The sequence below is a fragment of the Drosophila innubila genome (assembly GCF_004354385.1).
Source record: "Drosophila innubila isolate TH190305 chromosome 2R unlocalized genomic scaffold, UK_Dinn_1.0 1_C_2R, whole genome shotgun sequence".
NCBI lineage: Eukaryota > Metazoa > Arthropoda > Insecta > Diptera > Drosophilidae > Drosophila > Drosophila innubila.
In genome coordinates this window covers 2,025,954-2,032,227 of record NW_022995374.1, presented here as the reverse complement: position 1 = coordinate 2,032,227, position 6,274 = coordinate 2,025,954, and positions in this window count along the sequence as shown.

Sequence of the window (6,274 nt, the reverse complement as noted above, 5' to 3'; positions counted from 1 at the left end):
CATATTTTGCATGGTTGCGTCCAGCATGACTCTATGTTTGTCTGTGTGTGTGTGTGTGTGTGTGTGTGATGGGTGGCAGAATTTTCTTAGAAATATGCCATAGACACACACACCCACACACACACACACACACACAGTCGCACAGCATGAAAGTCTTCAGTTTGTGCGGTTTGTTTGCGTCATTTCGAATGCCAGACTCAGACTCAAAGTGTTGTGGCATTTGACGGCTTACCATGTGTGTGTATGTGTGTGTGTGTGTGATAGCATGTTATGACAAGTATGACTGACATTTTGCTATGGCGAAAGAGAGCTAGAAAGAGGGACGTTTAAAGAGAACGACCCATTGACCTCGGCTTAGAGCTGAATACGTTAAACGTGTGGGCTTATCTATGTATAGGTGCACAACAACAATAACAACAACAACAGAATAAGTTGTTACAGCAACAACAAATACAATAACAGCAAGCTAGACGACTAATCGACTTAAAGATGCCCAGTAGTCGGCACTTAATAGGCACTCAATTCAATCAACATAAATTAACAAGGAAATAAATATGGAATAAATAAAAAAAAAGAAAAATATAGCAATAGAATAATTAACAAAGTTATGGCATTCTTAGTTTTTAAAAATAGTGTCAAAGGGAAACTATGGAAAAACGGATAGTGATCGAAACTATAGAAAAACGGACAGTGATCGAAAATATGGAAAAAATTGACAGTGAAGAACAAAAAATTTAATTTTCCAATTTTGATGCAGAATGAAAATAGGGAACAAATAATGATAAAATTGACATTCCACAAGGAAATCGGTTAAGATTTGACAAAGTTATGACAGCATGAAATTTGTGAAAAAGTGTCAAGTATGAAAAAAATGGACAGTGATCGAAAATATGGAAAAAATTGACAGTGAAGAACAAAAAATTTAATTTTCCAATTTTGATGCAGAATGAAAATAGAGGCCAAATAATGATCATATTGACATTCCGCAAGGAAATCGGTTGAGATTTGACAAAGTTATGACAGTTTGAAATTCGCGAAAAAGTGTCAAAGGGGAAGTATGGAGAAAATGGACAGTGTTGAAAGCTATGAAAAAATTGACAGTGAAGAACAAAAAATTTAATTTTCCAATTTTGATGCCACATCAAAATAGAGGCCAAATAATGATCAAATTGACAATCCGCAAGGAAATTGGTTAAGATTTGGCAAAGTTATGGCAGATTGAAATTTGTGAAAAAGTGTCAAGTATGAAAAAAATGGACAGTGATCGAAAATATGGAAAAAATTGACAGTGAAGAACAAAAAATTTAATTTTCCAATTTTGATGCCACATCAAAATAGAGGCCAAATAATGATCAAATTGACAATCCGCAAGGAAATTGGTTAAGATTTGGCAAAGTTATGGCAGATTGAAATTTGTGAAAAAGTGTCAAGTATGAAAAAAATGGACAGTGATCGAAAATATGGAAAAAATTGACAGTGAAGAACAAAAAATTGAATTTTCTAATTTTGATGCAGCATAAAAATAGAGGACAAATAATGATAAAATTGACATTCCGCAAGGAAATCGGTTAAAATTTGACAAAGTTATGGCAGATTGAAATTTGATAAAAAGTGTCAAGGGGGAAGTATGGAGAAAATGGACAGTGATCGAAAATATGCAAAAAATTGACAGTGAAGAACAAAAAATTGAATTTCCTAATTTTGATGCTGAATAAAAATAAAAACCAAAAAGTATTTGTTTGTTCTAAATTTTAGTCTTTGAGATAAATTTGCTTCACGCAGACAGACAGACATGGTCACAAATTTATAAGCCTATAGAATTATTGAACACTAGACTGACAACCCTAACAACAACAACAACAACCTGATTTCATGATTTTTTACAGCATTTGTTGGCGCTGCGACAGGAAATGCCTTTAGTGATTTCCGCATGTGGCCGCTGGTCCCGTTAACACACACACACACACACACAGACACACACACACGAAAATACACACATATATAATGGCAGCTAACATATTGTGGCTGACACATTTTGTATGAATTTTTCGCTTTTCACATTTTTCCTATTCACACAATTTAAAGTGGCAAAGCTTGAGCCAAATCCCATAAAAAATGCAAAGCCAAAAACATCAGCGGAAAACGATTTGCGTGTTGGCCAAAACGCGCTTTCAATGCATGTGTGTGTGTGTGTGTGTGTGTGTTACACATACAGTTGCAGCATAATTAAAGCTTTGCTGCAACTTGACTTGATAACTGACAAAATGGAGTTGGCAACTTTTGCGGACTATCAACAGCTAAAAACGTTGTAAAGTTGCAAGTTTAACTCAAGTTGCAAGTTGCTCACCAGGTGCAACACTGGCAACAACAACAACAACAATGAGTTAAGTGGAAGAGCTAGTTAGAGTGCCACACGAATTGACATTACACTTGCTGCGGTTTTAGCTCACAGAATAATCCGATTTACTACAGCTTTCCTTTTAGTTTTGTTCAAAAATTATAGCAACTTTTTACAAGAACGACACTTACTTAAAATTACGTACAATAGAAGAGAAGGAAAATCTAGAAAACTAGAGCCACGTTTAGTGAAAAATATTGAAAAATATTTAAAAGGCAGAGATAACTAAAATAAAGTCATAAGACATATATATTTTATTAAGAGATTAACTTCAATTATATAACAAAACTAAAATAAAGTCATAAGACATATATATTTTATTAAAAGATTAACTTCAATCATATTTAACAGTAAAAAATATCACAATTCTTTAACAACAAAATATATGTTTGACTCTATAATTCATTTTCGTATCGTATATTTGATTTTCATTATAAAAATGAAGAAAATTGGCTACTTGTTTTTGCTATGAATATTTAATTTAGCTTTTATGTTTGATTTTTTTTTCAAATAAAATGTAAAAAAAAAATTAGCAGCTTCAATTACATTTTTTAAATAATAGCTATCAGATAAAATGTTATTGTTTTTAAAATTTTCCTATTATTTATTTTTATTACGCAAACAGAATATAGCTATTATTTATATTTTTTTTTATAGGTCATGAATTAAAATTAATTTTACTAATAAAATTGAAAATTCAAAATAATATTAAAATTTATTGATTCACCCCGTTGAATAAAGTTTATCTGTGGTTTTCACATTCAACCTGATAATTATATTCTTGTGTGAATATTTTTGATAACAGATATTTGAGCAGTTGATATTATACAAAAAATTAAAAAATCTTATAAAAGTTGAAAACTGAAATCTTCTAAAATGTGTGTTCAATATTGCAAGCTAATCAACATGGAAATAAAAGCTGCTTAACAAGTGAAAGCTTAAGCTTTTTCGTTACAAAAGGAGCGACTCCATCAAAGGACTTTAACATGCTTATAATAATAGAGGGTTAAGTTTTACAGGCGCACAACGTGCAACAACTTAACCATAGGCACTTGCCATGAAGCACTACATGTGTTGTGCCAGCAGGAGGATAGAGGGGAAGGGGGTTGAAATGGAAGGCGGAGGGAAGGGTGGCAACTGCACTTAAACGCAACTTCAGTGTGCTGTTTAACGGATGGCAGCTTATCAGCTGCCACTGGGGCAACGTTTTATTTGATACACACCCTTGTGGCAAGACTAAAAGCGCAGTGAAAATAACAACAACAATTAGGATAAGCAGCAGGGTGGCTGGAGCAAAGGAGCAAAAGGAGCAAAAGGAGCACAAGTAAAGCAGCTTTAACTCCTCCATTTTGCACAGTAAGTCAGGCATTGAGGCTACATTTGATGCCGAGCGCAATAAACGAGTTGTCATTATGAATACCCCCCACTCGAGAAGAGGCGTGGCAAGCCAAATAAACCAAATCATTACACTGAACAATTTTCAACCTAGAACCTAAAAAATTGAATTTTTATGCAAACATTTTCCTTGTACTTAAGATATTTGTATTTTTCACATTTATTTTACTTTATTAATTAATTGATTATTTAAAATATTAATTGCTGTTTGATATTTAACAAAATTATTTTACACCAATTTTTGTGTTTTATTAAATAAATGGAGTATTTCTCAAATTGTTATTAATATTTTCATAATTAAAATTAGTAAGAAATTACTCAAGGTTTATATTCTTGACAACCATCCCATAGTCCCAGTCATAAGATTTAATTTAGCCAAGAATAATAAACAAGAGCTTAGATATTTCTCTTAGTGTTGACCAGTGTTTTCAACGTGCCACAATGTAGCAAGAAATGGCGAATGTGTAAATGGTTTCGCAGTGCGTAGATTGCGTATACGCAGCGTGTGTTCGTCTGTCTGTCCCCAGAGCATTTGAAATGCCACAATAATGTTGTTGCCCCTCAAGAAATGTGAATCCTTTCGGTATTATTATGCGATTATTAGCCAATATTTTATTTGAACTCCCCTGCCCAGTTTGCGATGTTGTAATAAATTTTTATTTGCTGCAGCAAAGGGTTGTAAGGAGACGGCATTAAGCTTGCTTTTAGCCTTTTATTTGGCCATGTCGCAGACGTGAACAAGATGCGCCGAGGGCAGACTCAAAGCTGACTCAAAAGCAGTGAGTTTTGGGAGAGAGTTTTGGGCCACATGGAATTTATGGCCGCAAATTGATTGCAAGTGCATAAAATGTATGCCACTTGGAGTCGCGACTTCTTTTACCATCTCCGACTCAGAGTGGAAAGTTGGAAGTTCGGCGTTTTGGGGCTGCGCATAAACATAAAGGCTGCCAAAAGACTTTTAGCAGCAACTGTGAGTGCCAATGTGGGTATATTCATTCATTCATTCATCATCTCACTTGTAACGATCTGACTACAAACTCGAACAAGTTCATGAAACTCAGCTGAATCTGAATAAATGTTCGATGGGATTATGCTTAAATTATGATAATATATTTAAACAAGAAAATATTGATGTAACTACTTAGAAAACCAGTCGTTAAACTAATACTTAGCAGCTTAATTTGAGCAAAATATGCTACTGTAATATAAATAACAGCAATATTCTAAGCAAATGTATTTTTAACTTAAGAAAAACTTATTTTTATATATAAATGACTTAAGTTAGGCAACAACTCATGTTTTTTATTTTAAAATTACTCTGGTTGCGTAACTTTAATTTTAAATTCAATAATAAGTGACTCAATATTAATATAAAAATTCCAAATTAGAAAACTCTCAGTACTACAGTTTGTTTCTTGAACACTATAAAAATGCTAAATATTTAAAGTAATGCAGTAAATTTTTTGATTTACAACTTAAGATAAATTTTAATTAGTTTTAATATTTTTAAACACACATAAGAAAATTAATTTACTAAACAAATTTATATCTTTTTTAAATATATTTGTAAAATGGCATTAAAATTTGTCATTATATTGATCGAATAATATGAGACAAATTTTTGCAATAACATTTTCTAGACTCTCATAAATTTTGATTTTTTATAGTCTTGTTTCCTAATGATACAAAGATTTACTTTTAAATTAATTCACTAGCCTTATTGTTTTTAGAGAATTCATTTTCTTTACATTCAGTTTGTATTAAAATAATAACTGTTATTTAAGTCTTAATTTACTTTATTTATTAATAGAAATAGTCTTTAATTTCATTTATTTGTATTTTTATTTATATAGTATTTAAGAGCATAGGCTTCTAAGCCCGTTTTGAACACATTTGTAACGATTTTGGATTATATTTTATTTATTTATTTATTTATTTATTTATGCACGACTAAAAGCAGTCGGCAAAGAAGAAATTACCAAGTATAAAAATTAAGCTAAAGATTACAAATACAAATACAATTAAATATAAATGATGAACTGTAAAGAAAAAAATTTAAGTTAGATTTGTGCTCATTTTCCTACTAAAAATGTAAATGCTTTAAAACGCAGCTGCTTAATAGGTTTAAAGACTTTGAACTAAAGCTCTAAAGGTAAATTTTTAAGCCACATTGTCTATCAAATTTTGAACCATTTTCAAAGCAGCTTTGAGACGGCTTCAGGAGTCTCTCGCATGCAACACTACACAACAAACAACAAACAAGCAACAATGCACAGCAAACAACAACACAAAGATACTCGATGAGCTTTACAGTAGAGTGGAGAATTCTGAACTCGATTGAGCATATTTCAGAGTCGACTATTGTCTATGATGTAGCCAGTTTTTATCAAAAGGATTCTCCCCCAAAAGGTGGCAAACGGAGTGTACGGAAATTGTATTCAGCCGGAGTGCCGGTTATGCTTGTTTACCGTTGATTGGCGT